At 48.1% G+C, this 19,938-nt stretch overlaps 1 long non-coding RNA gene across 1 annotated transcript in view; it reads left to right on the top strand.

The window, feature by feature from the left end:
- LOC311627362 overlaps positions 1-15,500 on the top strand; it is an 84,641-nt gene extending 69,141 nt beyond the window's left edge. The window contains exons 3-4 of the long non-coding RNA XR_014795898.1: positions 2,213-8,993; positions 14,741-15,500. This is a non-coding gene — a long non-coding RNA (uncharacterized lncRNA). The remainder of the gene's footprint in view (positions 1-2,212; positions 8,994-14,740) is intronic.
- The last annotated feature ends 4,438 nt before the right edge of the window (positions 15,501-19,938 follow it).

Genomic DNA, 19,938 nt, shown 5'->3' with positions numbered 1-19,938 from the left:
CTTTTATTATATAATAAATGAAGTTGAGCATCTTTTCATGTTTTATGAGTTGTTTATAAATTTTTAATTTTTCATATTCTTCTTATTTTTCTTATTGGAGTTTAGTTTTTCTTGATTGTGTCTAGGACCTTTTATAATGTGAGAAGGTTAGCCTTCTGCTTTCCTATGAATTGCAAACATTTTCCTGATTTGTCATTTATCTTTTGCTATTCTGATTATTTAATAAGTTAAATTTTACTTTGGGTATAGTAGTTTTTTTTTTTTTTTTGGTCTTGCAGTAGGTCTTTGTTTTGTGTTTTTACTGCAGTTACATTTAACAATCTTTACTTGTGGCTTTTCAAGTTTGTGTTTCAATTAGAAAGATCTTTCTCATTCCAAGGTTATAAAGAAAAATGCCCTCTATTTGGTTCACTATTTGGTGATTATTGTACTTTACATTTCAAGATTTGGTCCTTTGGGGATTTATCTTAGTTTATAATTTGAGATATGGATCTAACTACAGTCTCTCTCATTATCTACAGATTCTGTATTTGCAGTTCACCCACTTGCTAAAATTTATCTGTAACCCCAAATCAATACTTGCAGAGTCTTTGCTGTCACTTGCAGACATGCAGGAGTGATGAAAATTTGAGTTGCTTGACACATGCCTGTACCTAGCTGGGGTTGAGCAGGTGATGTTCTGCCTTCTTGCTTCAGCTATCGTACAGTAAACAAGTGTTCTTTCCATGGCTTATTTAGTACCACATTTTTTTCTTTCATTTCCATGCAGTTTGTTGGTGATTTCACTGTTTAAAATGACCCCTAAGTATGGTGCTAAGATGCTGTCTAATGTTCTCCAGAACAAGAAAGCTATGATGTGTTTTTGGAGAAAGTATGTTAGATAAGCTTTGTTCAGGTGTGGGTTACAGTGCTGTCAGCCATGAATCAACCATGTATGTTAAGGTGTCTTTACACAGAAACACACATAAAACAAGTTATGTGTTGGTCAGTTGTTGATAATGTGACCAGAGACATACAGAAACCTAACCCTGTATTTCTCCTTAGTAAAAATGACTTAGTCCTCACAAGTCAATGTTTGCAGCATCTTTATAGAATTCAACTACTGCTAATGAGAATCAACTGTGTATGGTTTTTTCCAAGATGCTATTAACTGCCCATTACTGTCTCTGAATAGCTTACCTTTTCCCATTTAGATGTCACCTTTATCATATACTAAAGGCTCATTTCTTATTTTGTTTTATTGGTCAGTCTGTGAATTCATGTACCAAGACCACATGAAACCTTATTTTAAAGAAGTTTTAAAATCTGCTAAGCATAATTTCACTTTTTTAAAGTTTTCCAGGATATGTTTATTTTTGTCCTTCTGCTCCTCCTTTGGCCTGTGGACCTCCCTATGCTTCTGTGTTAGCCAGTGTTCTGTAGTTGAATGTAATAGAATCTCACTATATTAGCTTTGAAATTAAGGAGGGGACATAAGGAAGATTACATGGAGGTGGGAAAGAGATGGAAATGCAGGATACAGAACAAGATTGTGTACCCTCTTGATGGTGGTTGTGGCTTATTTTATTTTTTAAATATATCTTTCTTGACTTCAGAGAGAAAGGAGAGGGGGAAAGAGAGATAGGAACATCAATGATGAGAAAGAATCATGGATTGGCTGCCTCCTGCACATTCCCTACTGGGGATGGAGCCTGCAACCCAGGCATGTGACCTGACAGAGTTGAACTGTGACTTCCTGCTTCATAAATCAAAGTTCAACCACTGAGCCACACCAGCTGGGTGGTTGTGGCTTATTTTAAAAGTGTGTTAACCTAGATTCACAGAAACAATGAATAGGGCTTGCTTAAGGCAAAGATAAACTTTTACTAAAAAGTTATATATCTAGGGAGTGAGTATCTACTCTGATCTGCCCGCTTAGGAATTTATAATCAGATCACCCTATGAGTTGCTTTCCATATAATCCTCTTTTTCATCCACGCAAAAGAGATGGGTGTTGCAAAATCCAAGGATGTGACTAGTCCTGAGCACAGATGCCCTTAGGAGCCTGAGTCAGGGTCCTTCAGAGACAGTCTGGCCCCATGTGGTCTCTCTCTCTCTCTCTCTCTCTCTCTCTCTCTCTCTCTCTCTCTCTCTCTCTGTGTGTGTGTGTGTGTGTGTGTGTGTGTGTTTCTGTTCACCTGGTCAGTTCATGCCTCTCTTTTTCTCTCTCCAGAAATGATTTCAGGCCTCTCGATCAACAGGACAAAAGATGGCTACCCCATTGCTGCCAAATGACATCTCTTCAATTCAAGGGACCAACCACGTCAAGAGACAACAGCATCTAAACTCCTGGAAGGATCTGATTTTTTCAGTTTGGGTCAGTTAGTGGGGGGTCAGAGAGCAGGAAACATGCTTGGATAATGCTACTTTTTCAGCCAAAGGAATGCAGTAGGCTCTGGAAGGCAGATTATGGGCTGGGCAGATGACTTCATCACTATAGCTCATTATTGTCATTTCCATTCCATCCTATTCCCTTCATTCTTTTCATTCTGATTCTAAAGTCTTCTAAGGTTTCAATGCCCTTTGGTACCAAATAAAGCCAGGGTGCCATTTCCCTCCCTAGATACAACTGTTTCTTAAACAGTTATTTCTTTCCAGGTAGTCCCTGCCTTGTAAGCTTCTTAGCCTGGTTTGCTGGCCTTGGGAGGGACTGCTAGTTTTGCCTTCAGGAGCGTTAGTTAGATAGGGCCTCACTAACAAAACCAGTGACCTGGTTCATCTCTCAGCCTTTGGGGATGATTATATTTTTGCAAACACTTGGGGAGAAGATAAAACAAAGAGAGATAATTCAACTCCAAAGCTCCCAGTATCTTCCTTCCCTCCATATCCTAGCCCCGTGGTCAGCAAACTGCGGCTCTCGAGCCACATGCTGCTCTTTGTCCCCTTGAGTGTGGCTCTTCCACAAAATACCACGGCCTGGGAGAATCTATTTTGAAGAAGTGATATTAGAAGAAGTTTAAGTTTAAAAAATTTGGCTCTCAAAAGAAATTTAAATCATTGTACCTTTGATATTTGGCTCTGTTGACTAATGAGTTTGCCAACCACTGTCCTAGCCTAATGGTGCTAGGATATAATAGTCTTAACCACCCAAGTTCCCACTGTGGATGAATAAATGGTGCAGTAATAAATCATAAATTCCTAACGGGCAGGTCATGGTGAATAGTCACTCCCTAGGCATATAACATTTTAGTAAAGGCTTATTTTTGTCTTAAGCAAGCCCTGTCTATTGTTTTTGTGCATCTAGGTGATCACACCTCTGAAATCCTTTTTTTCAGAGTCCTCCTTCTAAAATATAACCACTCCCAAGGGAGCAAATAGTTTTAAGTGTCCTTTAGTCGAATCCCACTTTGCTTTCTCCCACCTTCACATAATCTTCTGTAAATTCCATGCTTAATTCCAAATGCATAAAAGAACTGCAAAATGTTTATCACTGGAGCACTTGAGATTCTTCTCCCTGGTGTATGTTGTCAGCTTGGCTCAAACTTATGAAAACTACAGATTTGGATGTTTCTTACGTGGACATTGCAGAGAACTCATCCCAAGTGCTAGAGCACAGGGTTCCCTCCTCATGTGGGGAACATCTCTCAGTATTACTGGCATAAGAGATATTTGGGGTACACAGACATCTGTGCTCCGACAGCTTGAAGCTAAAGACTTTTTTTTTTTTTTTTTTAGTGTGGTAACAAGAAATTTGTATCAGCTTCTCTTTAGGGAATATCGTGACTATCACGGTTTCTAATTTTAAACAGAAAATCCATTTTCCACCATCATCCTTGATCAGAAGTAGCCTTTTTCAAAAACTGGAGGGAATGCAGGATTCTAGTGAATTCACCTGATCTCCAGAGAGTACATTTTAAACAACACAAGGAAGTACTTGAGGAAAATGAAAATGCATTGGTTTTGAGTTCTCTTTCCTAGGGAAGGCCAGAAAAAGCTGCAGATGGGGGAGATGAGAGGAGGAGGGGGTTGGGGGAAATCCCTCGGAAGTCATTTTCTTGAGTATCAGAGAGGAGAAAGGAGTATAAAGACCAGCTGAAGAAGTGGGACTCCTTGATGAAATTCTTGTAATGAACTCCCATCCTGACGGTGCTGCAAGTGGTCCGTGGAATCCAAGGCCTGGGCAGCTGTAGGGAAGAATGGAGAGTGCCAATTCCTGCCTCTGAGCAAGGGCAGAGACTTTGCTGGTCCTCTGCAAAGCATCCTCTGGCCAACAGCGCTCCACACATTTTTCTGAGACTTTGGATCATTTGCAATTTGCCCCACGACTCCCACACATTTGCCTCTTAGTGTCCCAAAGCTCTCGCTGCTGCAATGTTCCCATAGGAATGTGGACGCCTGCCAAGCGACCTCATGAACATTCCATTCATCTCCTTGGCTGGGAGGCAGCAAGGAAACCAAAGGGGCTGGTTGTTTAACTGTTTGGGTCCCAAATTCACCCTGAAATGAATGGTCATGCTTGTTGAACTTTTCCAACAATCATGCAGAAAAACAGAAGATAAAAACCAAAGAGAAGTATGCATTTATTCGTATGATCCCATCTGAAAAAGAGCTATTTTTAAAGGTAGCCAAATGAAAACCACATTCTCTGATTTTCCTTATTGTGAAATCATCCTCCACCAGAAAGGCATTTTGAAGTAATGAGGCTTTGTGAGGTGTGACTAAGAACAATGTGACTAATTTTTTTTTTTTTAAAGCAAACACAGCAAAATACAGCCATCCAAATGAAGGTTGTTGTCTTCCAAGTAATTCCAAGATGCTCAAACATGTAAAAATCCTTTTAGGGAATTACTGGCCAAGTATTGCTCTCACTGTTTTGCTTTCTGTTGATCATTCACTCTGCATGTATTAGACACCTCCTGGGTGCCAAGCACTCTGCCAGGCCCAGGGTATAGAGTGAGAAGAGAGATGCAATCTCGTTGCATGTTTGATGAAGGAGGCCCCCAGGAGCTGGTGGAAAAAGTTAGCCCAACCTCGGTTTGAATCCCAGTTTAGCCTGTGCGGGTTGTGTAACCTCAGGCAACTTTCCTAAACTCTTTGAGTCACAATGTCCTCATGTCTAAAATGAAGGTGGTAAAATTGACTTCATAGGATTTCTCCGAGGAGAAAAGCAGATAAAATGTTTAATAACTAGCCATTGCAGCGACCCATACAGTACAGAGTAATTGCTCAGCAGTTGAGTGTTCCTGTGATTATAATTGCTTGATTTGCTTAGTTAGTTCAACCATCTCTTTTGGGGGATTAGACTCTGAATGCACTTTTAAAAAAAAATCAAACGTTTTATTATGTGTATATGGATAATACAGAGTACAAAATTCAAAGTGTACAAACATTAGGTGATGGAAATGAAAACTTCTTTCTTCCCTCACTCCTCTGCTGCTCGTTTTTCTCCCTGGAGATAACCAGTATGACCAGGATCTTGTATATTTACAGATTTAATTATATTTCTTGGAGATAGGTTCATAACAATACATTGATTCCTACTACATTTTTAAATGATTATGTGATTGACTGGATGTATCATAATTGATTTAGCCAGTTTCCTATTGGTCAACATTTGTTTCTAATCTTTGGCCATAACAACAATGCAGCAAACACTCTCCTTGTGCTCAGCTTTGACTAAGAATAATTAAACCACATGCAGCTCCAGGCAACATCATTAGAACAAGGCGACTGGTTGGAAGCAGAGAATGATGACCCGATTGGGTACATTCTGGATTGTTTTCTCAAAATACATCTCACTATTCTGTTCCTGGAATATTCATACTATTCCCCAAATGCTACCTACTGGGAAAATGCAGAGTCCGCATAATAATATTACAAGAACTGCCTGGCTTGGCTCAGTGGTTGAGCCTAAATATGAACCAGGAAGTCACGGTTTGATTCCCAGTTGGGGCATGTGCCCGGGTTGCTGGCGTGATCCCTCGTAGGAGGTGTGTGGGAGGGGGCCAATCAATGATTCTCTCTCATCATTGATGTTTCTCTCTCTCCCTGCCCCTCTGAAATCACTGAAAACATATTTTAAAAAATAATATTACAAGAATGGTAGCATCCACCCAAAAACCTATATAATTTTATTAACCAATGTCACCCCAATAAAGAAAAACAATGGTGACATTCTAGTTCAGACATGATGTCATGCAACCCCTCCAAGATCTATAATAAATGGACACATTTTCCTGTGGGTTGGCACCAAAGAATCAAGGATGCAGAGATTCCAGACAGCCTCTCCAGAAGCAGCTGTTCAGAGGAGTTGCACTCCAATTTGCTGCCTCAGCTTGAAACAGAGAAATGTATTAAAATGTGCCACATTGGTTAACATGGGTTCAATTAGATGAAGCCTGCCAATTTGGAAGCAGGACAAGTGTTCCTTGGTGGCCATCTTTGCGTATGTCCAGGCCCGCACCAGCTGTGTGTGGAATTGAGTCAGAGAGAACCCATACATGAGGTTCTGGCACAGTCCAAGCACAACTGAAACCTGGGGATTAGCCTTCCTGGATGAATCCTTATTTCTGAATCACGAGAAAGGCCCACGTGAACAAGGCGGCAGGGGAATGGAAGTCTTTCTAAGAAGTCTCCTCCGTCAGACGTGCACGCGGATCCTGAAATGAGCTCCATGCAAATGAAAACCGGTCCCAAGGACATCTTGAGCCAAAGAAAATTCTTGGTTGGGGTTGAAAAAATGTCAGATAAATAGTTTCTCCTTGCTTCTCAGCGGGCTCCGGCTATCGCTGCGATCCAGATCTGGCCTCCGAGCAGTTTTGGCAGGTTTATCTTGGACCAGCTGCTGTGATGAAATCGCAGTAATTCCAGGTTTCCCTCAAATCTAGACTGAGCCAAAGGCAATCTGGGCTTCTAGCATCCGGCTGACTTCACTGCCTCTCTCCAGTCCTTCCTCAGCTTTCAAGCTTCTGATTTTTTTCTTTTTTTAACTGAGACAGGGGTGGTGGAGGAAACCCTTCCAGCGAAGCCCAGAAATGTGGAAAATGTTTATTTCAGGTTAATCCAGGAAACCTCTGTGTAGCACCAGTGAGTGTTTAGGTAGGCCACCTGGTGTGACACGGACTGACATGGATTATGTATCCTACAATATGCCAGCCTATCCATCAGGCTTCCTACACAAATGATCTCACTTAATCCACCAACAGCACTGTGAGACAGAAACTGTTATTCCTATTTTCCAAAAGAGCATGGTGGGTCTCAGCAAGGTTGAGTCTCTTCCTTGAACTCGCAATTGGTGTTTGAACCTGGCCCTAGCCTGAGTCTCAGGCCTCCACTTGTTCTCACATAAGTAAGAAGGCCTTAGATAGAGTACAGGAAGAGAGACGATGATAAGAAAAACTGAGTCGAACAAAAGGGAGGAAACTGAGACCCGGATGAGAGAAGGGCGAGATGGGTGAATAGAGTCTACTCATCCTGAGCCCAACCTCTGAAGCCCTTTCGGACCCTGGGAACCCTGTGGGAGGTTGTAGATGAAAAGGGGGTTCTATAGAAGGTAAGCTCACAGGGTGGCCTGATCATAAATTCCCAACTGAGCAGGTCATAGTTGGTAGTCACACCCCAGGCATATACGTTTTGAGAAAAGGCTTCTCTTTGCCTTCAGCAAGCCCTGTCCATTGTTTCTGTGCATCTAGGTGAACACACCTTTGAAATGCCTCTTTTCAGTCCCTTCCTTCTAAAGCCTGACCACTCTCAAGAGAGCATATCATCTTGTTAGCTGTCTTGTATTTGAACCCTACTTTGCTTCTCCCACCCTCATATAATCTTCCTTAAGTTCCCTCCTTAATTCCAAATGCATAAAAGAAACAGCACATTTATATTCTCTGGAGCAAATTAAGTCTTTCTTCCCAGCAATTGTCGTCAGTTTTGACTCAAATAAACTCATAAAAGTTCTGCAGGTTTGGATGTTTATGGTCACAAAGTTGTTGTCCAGATGTCACCAGAAAGTGCTGATTTGGGAACGTCTAGCAACTAGCACAGAAACTGAGGTGCACTGAGAAGGTGCCCGTTGCTCTTTGCTCCTAAGGAAGACGAGAAGGCTTCTTGGGAGCCTTTGATGTAGAAGTAACATGTGCTCGAGGAGCTCAGTTCCAGACATGGTGACCCAGGGCTCTGTGAGACCTGCAGTGGGACTCATCGGGGTTTCTGTAGGGATTTTATTGAATTTCTTAACATTCCTTTAACACAGGTTTTCTGGCCCTATGTGCTTTTGAGTGTCAACCTATGAACCGGAAGGTCATGGTTCAATTCCCGGTCAGGGCACATGCCCAGGTTGCAGGTTTGATCCCCGAAAAGAGGCGTACAGGAGGTAGCTGATCAATGTCTCTATCTCTCCCTCTCCCTTCCTCTCTCTCTAATATCAATAAAAACGAAACAGGCTTCCTGGGCTAGATGTGTGGCTTGCTGCCCATCCCTTGGATTCCTGGCTCCCAAGAGGCTGGAGGCAGGTCTGTTGTGGGACACAAAGTAACCTCTGCCAGGAGAGGAGGATGGATGCTGAGCAGAGTGCACCTCAGCAGCAGCCACAGCTTGTGATGGTGAAGGAGCAGAATTTTCGTGGAGCCAGTGGGACCGAACCATACGATGGATTGAGAAAGACATGCCTCTCATTTTCACCTGGGGCATTTTCTTGGGATCAGCGCCAGAAGGCTCGGAGCTATCAGAAGGCTGGTGGTAACAAAGGTATGACATTCAGAATGGAGGAACTGCTGAATTCTAGAAAGGACTCACCTGGGAAAATTTATCTAAAAATGAAGAGAAAGGGAGTGTTTCACTTCCCTGCCTGTGGGTTCTCCCTGGCATATTTCCAGCTGAGGAGGGGAGACATTTTAGTCTTTGGATTGTTTTGTGGAAAACTTTGTGTGAGTCATCAAAGGCCAGAAGAAAATAATGAAACTGCTCAACTTTGCATCTCTTGGGCAGGCAAGGTCAGCCCCCACTAAGTAGAGCAGAAAAAGGTAAGGAGTGATGAATAAATATTAATCTTATGACAATAACTCTTGAAACCTATATATCCACATATTAGCTTAACATTATATGTTTTGTTTTTAATTGGTAAGCTAGCATATTCAGTAGTGTGAGGGGCATAGAGAAGAAGATTGAGAGACGGTGGGCTCTGAGTTTGGGTCTGACACCCATGAGGCATGAGACTTTGGGCAAGTTACTTCTTGCCCATCAGTGTCACTTTCTTGTCTGCCAAATGGGATACAAAACAACAATAACAACAAAACTGAGTCTTGACATGAACATTGTATATTCCCAAATGCCTAGCACATCATGTGTGCTAAGTAATACAGCAACAATAAAGTATCCTATATAATAAAGAGGTAATATGCAACTTAACCCTCACACCCTCACAAAATGGCTGTCTATGAACAGGATGGCAGGGGGGTTAGTGAGGGATGATCAAATGACTGAGCAAGCAGGCTGCATGGAGCGACCATGCCAGCAAAGGGGTTGTGAGGGGTGACCAGGCCGGTAGGGGTGGGGGTGGGAGTGGGGGGAAGGGGGAAGAGGGCGCCAACAGGGGAGGCAGTAGGGGCAATCAGGCTGCCAGGGGATGCAGTTAGGGGTGACCAGGACAGCAGAGGGGGATAGTTTGGGGGCAACCAGGCCAGCAAGGGGGGGGGGGGCGTAGTTGAGGGCAATTAGACTGGCAGGGCACACTAAGGGGCTACTAGGCCGGCGGGGGGCGGGGGCAGTTGGGGGTGATCAGGCTGGCAAGGGGGCCAGTTAAGGGTGACCAGGTCGGCAGAGGGGGGCAATTGGGGGCAACCAGTCCAGCAGGGGCGGGGGGGGGGGGGAGAGCAGTTAGGAGCAACCAGGCTGGCAGGGAGGGGGCAGTTGGGGGCAACCTGGCCATCCGCCTAGGGGCAGGCAGGCTGGTGAGTGATTAGGAGCCAGCAGTCCAGGATTGTGAGAGGGATCCTGGATTGGAGAGGGTGCAGGCTGGGCTGAGGGGATCCCTGGCCTCATGCATAAATTTCGTGCACTGGGCCTCTAGTTATAATAATAACCAAAGGAACCAGACTATAAGCTCTTCTTTGTACTCCTGGCATCCTACAAACTGCTTGTCACATAGTAGGCAACCCCTAAACATTGGTTGCATTATACTGGGCTGGTTGGTTTGGTACCAGCTATATGGAAAGCATTGTTCTAGATACTCTCGGGATTATAGAAGAGGGTGAGATGCTGGGTCAAGTCCAACAGATGAGGAGTCGAGTCATGTAGTTCTCAGTCTCCATTTTTTTTCACCTATAAGTCAGAGAAAATTGTATGGTATCTGTCAGGAACAGAGATAATAGGTCCACTCCTCCCAAACATTCTCCCCTTTTTTTCTTGCTGATAGATCCCTGGTTGTATTGAGGGCTGTGTGCCGCCTTTCTGTGCCCCAGGGAGACATCATATGGCAAATCCTCACTGTTACAGGCCAGTCATCCCGCTGATCGCATTCTCTTTGCCTGTGACTGGTCTCAGTCCTGGCCAAGGAGATTGAGAGAATGTCACTAAAGGACGCCAAGAAAGCTTTCTTTGCTTTAAAAAAGAGGAAGGAGACACGTAGGAAAACAAACAAAAGAAAACAAAACCAAATCCTGCTTCTCTCCCTCTGGCCTTTCCTGAGGCCAGGTGTGACACCTGGAACAGAGGCAGCCGCCTCCAGCCCATGTGGAGAATCACCGACCCGGAGAATGGCAGGGCTGAGTGCTGGGAAGAACCCGGGGCCTTGGTGACATTAGGGAGCTGCTGAACTCATCAGCCCTGGAGTTCTCATCACTAGATGGATTTTCCTTATTGTCTAGGCAGTGTTAAGTCAGAATTTACGCACCTTGTTGTGAGTGAAGGAAGTCACCCGGGATGATGCACTTGTCCGTGGGCTGGTTCCCCTCACTTCCCTTCTGGAAATATTAAAACATCCATCAGCCAGGAATCTTGTAGCAAAGGCCTGACATTCCTGCCTCATGTGGGAACTTCGGGAGTTCCTTTCAAACTCTGGAATTCTCTACTCCCGTGCACTTGGGGGAGGAGCTCTGAGAAGCCAGGGGAAGGCCTTCCTTCCGAGAGGCAGCGAGGACACTGGGATGAGAGTGCAGGTCCTGGAAGCAGAAGCCCCGAGGTTGCTCCTGGGAATCCTGTTGCCAGCCCTGTAGTTCTGGCTGAGTCACATCCGCTCTTATAAGCTCAGTCTTCTTACCTGCAAAAGGGGGCTGAAAGTAGCCCCTCTCTCAGGATCAGGATTACATGAAAAAACCACCCAAGTGCCTGACAATGTGAACGCCTACTTAGAGACAATTGCTCTAAAGAAAACGCCGAAACGCAGAGCAGAAAAGGAAGGCTTTCATTTCCCTGGCTGGAAGCAGGGAGATGAGATAGATTGTTGGGCTGGAAAACCCACAATGTGGGGGAAGTGGTGGTCCTCTCGGGGAAAGGTTTGATGCCCGCTTCCTCACCAGCTTTTTCAAACAACACAGCTCTTTCTAAGTGGTTACAAAGAGCAGTGTGGCTGAGAGCAGAGGGAAAAAGAGGAGCCCCTTGGACAGTGGCCTGCAGCCCTACAGCCGCGAACTATTAATAGCCTATAAACCCTGGCAGAGGAGCCCAGCCCCTCCCCCCCAGGGGACAGCAGAGGGGTCAGAGCACTGCCTGACATGGGCTTGGAATACTGGTGACCCCTCCGGAGCTTTCTCAGTGAGGGAACATTTTTCTGCTGGGCTGGGGCTGGCTGAGCTTCCTCCTGCAGAGACCCCAGCCCGAGCTGCTAGCCAGGTTCACATCCTGCAAACATTCGCTGACCTCTCTGGGTCCTCACGCCACACACTAGCAGCCTCCACACTGATGATCTCATTGCATTCTCACAGCATTGAGCAAACTATTCTATAAAAGATATTTCTATTGATTTCAGAGAGGAAGGCAGAGGTAGAGAGGGAAAGAGAGAAACATCAATGATGAGAGAGAATCATCTATCCGCTGCCTCCTGCATGCCCACCACTGGGGACTGAGCCCGCAACCTGGGCATGTGCCCTGACTGGGAATCGAACCATGACCTCTGGTTCAGAGGTTGACCCTCAACCAGTGAGCCACACTGGCTGGGCAAGCAAATCTATGTTAGAGAAACAGAACCCATCTGAGAGTGTGGCCATGACCTCTTCAAGGAAAGGAACTTTGGTTCTAGAACCCAACCCATCTGTCTACAAGTCAGTGCTTCCCTGTGAAGTCTGGGAGATATCCGGGCCTTCAGGAAGACCCTCCAGGTCTTTTGTCATGCTGGCAAGAAGAGGAAGGACCCTAGGGTAGAGTGAGCGACCGAGGGCAGGACAAAGCCAGCCTAGCACCTGGACTCGGGATCAGAGGAGCTGACATGCCCATTGGTGCTGCTCTGGCGACCAGGGGGCTGTGGCTCATGGAGTAGACAGCGCCCTCCTTTCCCTCCCTTTGCATAGTCATGCCTGGTTTCGTTGCTTCCAAGCTTAGAAAACCTAGAGACCCTTCTTGGTTCCTGAATGCAAGACAAAGACAGTCCCTCAGCTGCAATGGGACCATTCCAGGTCCTTCACAACCCAGCTCCCATCCCTCTTTCAAAACGCACCCTCCTCTGTACCATCTGTCTCCACACAGACTTAGTTACAGGTCCCGGGATAGCCATTTAAAGAGCAAGGATCATGCTCTCTCACCCCCTGCCCCTTTCCCCCTGGCCTGATCTAGCATCTGGAGCAGGAACTGCAGGAAGAGCTATCACTCTTATCAACTGAGTCCAGACAGCCGGGATAAGGGGGATGAGGCCCGGGAATTGGGACCAGGAGTCCACAGACAGAGGAAGGCCCGGACTGCCCCGTGGCACTACAAGGGCTGAGTTCTGGAGATCCTGGGTTGAGAACGCTCGACCTTCTCTCCTTTCAGATGTGCTGGGCCTGGATTCAGGCTGCTTTCCAGATACAACTCTGCTGTATCTCCAGGCTGGCTCTACGAGCTTCCCCAGACTTTTCTGCCCCTGGTACTGTCCTCAGTCCTTCTTTCTGGTGATTTTGTTCTCAGAGAATCCCAGGCTCTGAGTCCATTTCCCACAGGTTAGGCCCAAATATTAGACTGTGTCAGTCTTCCTAGGTCTGAATGGCAGAGCATCCCATGAAAGAAGGACAGCGTGAACATTTACCAAGTGCAGGCATGGGGCCAGGGGGTGCTGAGAGTTGGTGCCCAGGAAGCATACCCAGAAAGGAACCAATCTACCTAAGATGTCATTTTTTTTTTTGAAAAGTATTTTTTATTTATTTCAGAGAGAAAGAAATATATAACCATGGATTGGCTGCCTCCTGCACGCCCCACACTGGGAATCCAGGCTGCAATCTGGGCATGTGCCCTGGCTGGGATTGAACCATGACCTCCTGGTTCATAGGTTGATGCTCAACCACTAAGCCACCTTGGCTCTCTAAGATCTCATCCCCCCCAACAAAGAATAGGAAGTCAGGAGCTTCTTTGATTGGCCTGTTCTGTAAAGTAATACCATTAAGCTTATAGACAGAGTCTACCTAGGTTGACTATCCTCTTTACCAACACCTACAGCTCTTGAAATCTACAGAAGGATTTGCTGGGAATGACTGACTTCACACTCGGCAGTGAGAACAGAACCCAATTTGTATTGCATCCCAGTGCACAACGGGTGGGACGGGGGCTGAGAGTTGCAGGGGGAGTTATCTCTGCAGGACTCAGGCAAGACTCTCCTCCTTCCAGCTTCAGTCATTTCCCAGCCTTGGGTTTCACTGGAGTTTTCACCGGGATGGCCCTCCTGCAGACCTGCAGGTAGGTGTCAGCATCCACAGTGACTTAGTGTGCTCCGAGCACCATCTTGGTGCGTTAGCTTCCACAGAGGTCACTTCTGTCCAATCAGCCTGCTCTGCTAGTACCACTCCAAATCCCCATGACCTCAGCACTCAGAGTTTGGGGGCCTGGATGTCTGTGTTCTCAATCCCAATCAGCACATGCTCCCTCCTGCTGGGGCGCGGGTGAGTTAGCCCTTCCTCTGCCTTTGATGGGAAGTCATTTCTTTCCTGCGACTCCTCTGCAGTGCAGCCACAGCCGTAGCCATGGGGAGAGCTGTGAGCAGGCGGCACTGCTATTTGCACCCTTGGGTGCATGCGCTTATCCATGTTCTGAGTCCACATGGAAACCCTTTAAAGTGGGGGCTATCTTCCTCCTTCAGCAGGTGAGAGAAGGAGACTCAATGAGAAGCTGCAGGTGGAGGCAGAGCTGGCACTGAACCCAGAACAGCTGGCTCTGCATCCAATTCGCGTCCCTCAGCAGCTCGTGAGAAGCCAACCCCTCACCCAGGGAGAGCACACTCTTGAGATCTGGCCCTACCTGCCTGTCCCAGCCACCAGGCACTGATAAGCCACCAGGTGCTCTCTGAAGTAGCGTGCACTCTCTCTGAGCGAGCCTTGCTGGCAGGGAGTCCTAAGGCTTCAGCTGGTACGTGCGTGGACCAGGGACAGTCCTGCTCTGCCCCGAGGCTGAGTCATCCCTGGACATTCACTCGGGGTCACTCTATGGTCTCATGTGACTTGCCCTACAGCATTTCTGGGTTTCTTGGGGACCTTCCCCGCCCTTAGTGAAGGAGACTTGTTTTCTAGGCAACCCATCTCCCTGAGCTCACTTGCTTTTTCATTTTGCAAATATTTTCACTTCTCACTAAGTGAAGTGTGCCATTTCTTTCCAGGTCCTGTGTCTCTAAGAAAGAAAGAGCCCTGCTTAATGGGAACACATGGTATGCCAGGCACTGACACATCATCTCCTCTGTTTAATCCCTAAAACAAGCTTGTGAGAGGGATCCCATTTTGACAGAGGATTGAATGCCTTTCTTCCCATAGCTAATAAATGACAAAGGCAGAATTTGAACCTGGGCCTGTTAGCCACCCCTTTCCCACATACCCCTTGTCTCCTAAGGAAGTTAGTTCGGATCCTGTGGCGGCCACTTCAATTCACACTCGAACTCTGCTGTCTCCAGGGTGGCTCTATGGAGCGGCCCAGACTTTCCTCTTCAGCCCCAGGTGCCCTGCCCAGCCCTTCTTTCTGGTAATCTTATTTGCTGAGCATCCTGGACTCGAGACCTGGAAGGGACTTCAGAAGCCACCCAGTCCCTCTCCTCTGGAGCTGGAACCTCCTGCCTGACCCTCAGCCTCCTTGGAAAACAGCAGGACAGAGACTGCTTCCTTCATTTGGGGATGAGGGAATGCTGTTGGAGAGGGTGTGCTGGGTACTCGCACTCCTCCCCCTGCTTCCTAACTGGGCAGCCTTGGCCTCTGGCTTCCTACCGGGAGGGCCTGGCAGGAGATGAAGGGAGGGCCTGAGGAGAAAGAGGGGGTGTTCATCCCCCTGTTCCCTCGCTGCCTGGTCTCAGGAAGGCAGTAGTGAGTCCATTCCTTATTGAAATCCCTGGATGCTGCTTGGCGGGCCTTTCTTGTAACGCTAGATCTTACTGTGTCCCTGGCGTGGTACTAGCTGCCCAGGACTGCTGCGCTCTGGTGCATCGGCATCCCTCATGGCTGCCCTCACTTCTGCCCCCAACTTTGAAAAGAATTCCTTTGTTAAATGCTCATCTATTGTCCCATGTGCATCCTTTTCATTCCTTTAGATCGGCCCCTCCATTTCCTACAGAGACTCACCAGATAAAGGGGTGAAGTGACTTGCTCAAGGTCTCTCGGCAACTCGGGAGTGGAGCTAGGTCTTAAACACCGGTCTCAGGGTTCCTTGTCATGGTGCCCCTTGAGCCGCCCTGATTTCCAATCAAAATGCTTCTGTCCAAGACTGAGTACCTGTACAGCTTGTCCCTTGGGCACACCATTGCCCACCCGGGGTCACTTTGAGGGGCTTCTTCTTGGCTCTTGTGAGGCTGATATTGTTGAATGTATGAATACCCCCGGGTCCAGACCCTGCACTTTTTGTTCTGGCTGGCCCCACCTTCTCCAAAGCTGTCCCTGCTAGTCCAGGTGCAGTGTAGTCCTTCAGCTGCCCTCAGAGCCCAGCCCTTGAGGACTTTTTGGCCTGGGGCTCATTGCTGAATTCCAGGGATTTCCCTGAAGCTTCCTAGCTGCCAAGCTTGGCAAGTGGCCAGAACCACCCCCTGCTGCCTGATGTTGGGTAGTGGACTCCATGTCTGCCTATGGGGCTATCTCCCCCGCAAGTTCACCCCACCCAAACCTTGTCTGAGCTTCACAAGCCACTGAGTGCTGCTGCCCTCCAATACCCTCCATGGGTGGGCACCTGATCTCTTGGCCTCTGCCATATCAACAGTGGGTGATATCTGGGAACTCTGTCCTTTTGAGGAGGACCAGAACCAGTGGTCATTTTTGGAGCACAGTTGCTGATTGCCCCCCCCCCTACCCCCACCCCCCACTCCTGGCCCTGGAGAAGGTAAGCAGGAAGCCAAGGCTGGGCATGATGTCAGAACCTCAGTCAAGCAATCTGGACTCGTGATCAGCAATGATTCCTCTGGGAAATAAGAGTGCCAGGCAAGGAAACTGAGGCGGAAACTCAGGTGTGCTGGGGGAACAGCAAGAGACCGCTGCTCAGACCCACAGCCTCTAAGACTCGGCCACTAGGCGTGAAAGTCCTTGGTGGGCTCAGGGCCTGAAGGAGACTGAACTTGCAGGTAGAAGCCTCATTGCTTGAGGTGCACAGGGTCCTGAGGTGTGTGTGCTCATGTGGGCGCAGTGCAAAGGGGTCCCCAGGGACTGATAGGCCTGCCTCCCTGGTTTCCTGCCCTTCCTCTTTTTTGCCTCTGACGAGGTATTCCTTCCTTCTCTCTCCTGGCTCATGTATCAGGAGGCTTTTATACTCCTATGTCCCCCTCTTTCACCCCCCCCCCCCCATTTACCTCCTCCGGAAAGGCTCCTACTGCCTCCTCTGTGAGACAACAATTCTGACTCAGTCTAGTGCAGAGAGTGTGACACATTCCTGTCACCTTTGGGGACATCCCTGGGGAGTGTCAGGGCATTGAGTCGAGATCTTGACTGGACAACCTCTGGCATTCCTGGGCTGCCCTGAGGATGTGGGAACTTGAACAGCTCTACCCAGGGGCCGAGGTCTGGGAGCACAGGCCTCTTCCACAGGCGACTTCCCCGGGGACCCTTCCCCACACATAGCGGATGACGGGACCGCATGGTTCTCATAGGTGTCATAAACATTCCAAAGGCCTTATCTTCCCCAACCGAAATGCCAGAAGCACGGTGGCCAGTGCAAGGACGACAGGCTCAGGGGTCATGCAGGCCTGGGCTGGAATTTGTTTCCAACACTTCTAAGCTGTGCCACCTGAGCAACTCATTTCTCCCACCTGTAACATGTGAACGTAATTACACCTCCCTCAGTGGTGAAGCTTGGGGAAGATACAAAGTAGGTGTGTATCTCAAACATTTCGGCAATGTTAATATTGTTCCACAAAAGTGGGGGGCATTGGAGTCCACGGCCACCCCTGGGGCCAGCTTTGCCACCAGTCAGCTCCGCGGCCTTGGCAGCCTGTCTCTACCTGTGAGCTGACGGAGCCAGATACCATGATACTCAGCACTCTGAGACCCCGGGAGTCTTTCCAAGTGGCCGCAGGTGGGGTTCCTAGGCAACAGGCTCTGATGGAGGATTGCTTGCATACAGGGGAGCCATGGCAGGAACACCTGTGAGAGCACCGATCAGTGGGGCAGTCCTTATGCAGGAGCAGGATTGGCAGGGAGAGAAGCTGAACTGTGAGGCGGCTTCCACGCCCTGGCATGGAGCTCTGCGGCTGGGACGGCCCTTCAGGGACATCCTGGAAGGAAGCAAGGTACTGGCTTTGTGTCCACCACCCAGACTAGTGATTGGTCCCCACAAGAGGTCATGTAGGCTGGGATCTGGCAGCTTCCTTGGCAGAGGGTGGGGGAGGGTAGGGGGAAGGAATGAGTGCTGTTCCCATCTCTGGAGGCTTCTGGAAAAGAGACTGGTCTGCTGGCTTCTCGGGCTGGCCTGGTCTGACCTTCCCCCGCCAAGGAGAATCAGTGTCTGTCCCTGAACACTCGCCCTTTGCCTGGGGCTGCCAGAAACCCTGAAGGCAAAAGCTGAGGAATGTGAAGCATTTATGACTTAGCAGGATTGTTCCCAAACTGCAGGCTGCTCTCAAGAGCCTTCTGGATTTCATTGTGGTTGCTTCTGGGCTCGCAGAGCCTGGCCAAGAGCTCCCTGAGTCTCGCTTTCCGGGGCCACCATCTGGCTGCAGGGTCAGGGGGCCTCTGTGAAGTTGGCTGGACGATGTGTGGGTGCTGGGAAACTTGCTGCCGGCCCAAAGGGGCAGCACAGGGGCCGGAGTCGGCGCTTCTTACTCTTTCTGGAGGGTCGTCTTGGCGGCTTAAGCTCTCTGGGTTTGTTTGCTTGCTCACCTCCCTCCTGCTGCTCATCTCCCATGTGCATGGTACCGCCCTCAGGGCTTTTCTAGAGAACAATGGCTCCTCTGAGCAGAAAAACCTGCCTTATTATAGTCAGTGTTTCCTTCTCTCGAGTTTGCAAGGTAGCTACTACCTTGTGATTCTGCCTCCTTTCCCTGCCCCATTGCAGTTAATCTGCCCAGTAGTGGGCCTCGGACCCCAACAGGGCAGTGATGAGCATTATTGGGCACTTCCACTTCCCTTCCCTTCCACTCCACTGCAGGCATCACTGGGCTGGATTGATTAGTAATGTCTGCTGTGCCTATGTGAGGAGCAGACTAAGCATGAGGCTATTTGCCAATCCTGGTCTTACGCTTGTAGGAATAACAACAGCAATAAGAATTCAAATCTGCTGTGGAGCTTTCCGTTTCACTGAATGTCCACAGCCACACTCTGGTTCAGCCCTCTTGACCAGGCTGGGTTGTAGACCGGGGTATGTGGTTTAGGGTGGTCACTAGTGTGGTTAGAGCGGTTTCAGAAGGGAGATCTGCACAGGGTGGAATGGAAGGGGATGCCACCTGAGTCTGGCAAGCAGAACTATGCCCAGTGCTCAACACCTGACAAACCCCTCTTACATCTCACTACAACAAAGAGGCTCAGAGAGGTAAAGTGGCCTGGCCAGTAATACAGCAAGAGCAGTGCTTGAACCCAGATCCTTTCCTCTAAATAGAAGTTCTCAGGTCCTAACTGTACCTAAAAAATGTTCTGTGCCCTCTTCCCTTGGACTGTCCTGGGTGTGTAACTCTAACACATTAAGAAAATGTAAGAGAAGATCATTGCTTTGTGTGGCTTGCTTTCTCCTTCTCCTGGAAAAGCCATTTTGAAATATTATCTCATTGAGCTGTTGTCAATATGCATCAATGTGGCACCTCTAACTTTTCAAACAGCATTTGTGCAGAGGCCAATGTCAGTAATCCTGGGTCTTACGTGGAGGAAAGAGACCCTCGATGGAGACCATTTCCATCTGGGCACAGGCCACATCAATGGAGCCATGTGCCCTCAGTCAGTGGCTGGGCTGGGCTAGGCCTGGACTCTTAGGACTGCTGTCATCACATTTCTTTAGTTCCCCATCACTGGGTCCAAGGATGCCAATAGTTCCAGACACAGTTGTCAACACCCTGACTGAGAGTTAGGGGGCAGTAGGGGAGGAAGATTGGAGAGGTAGGATTCATAGCAGACAGCGCTCAGCAGCCCTGGAAAGATTTGGTTATTAAAGACCCAGAGTCTACCTGAAGCACCTGGGCACTTTGATGGTGGCACCCTCTTCCCCGGCTCTTATCCAGCTCATAGGCCTCCTGCCTCAACCCCTGCCCTGCACAGCAATTCCCCAGTGAGCTCTAAAGGCTGGCCTGAGTTGCCACCTGTAACATGTGAACTCATTTCTCCCACCTGTAACATGTGAACGTAATTACACCTCCCTCAGTGGTGAAGATTAGGGAAGATACAAAGTAGGTGTATATCTCAAACATTT

This window comes from Pipistrellus hanaki (assembly GCF_964339955.1).
Source record: "Pipistrellus hanaki genome assembly, chromosome: 9".
Classification (NCBI taxonomy): Eukaryota; Metazoa; Chordata; class Mammalia; order Chiroptera; family Vespertilionidae; genus Pipistrellus; species Pipistrellus hanaki.
This window is presented reverse-complemented; position numbering and strand designations above follow the sequence as displayed.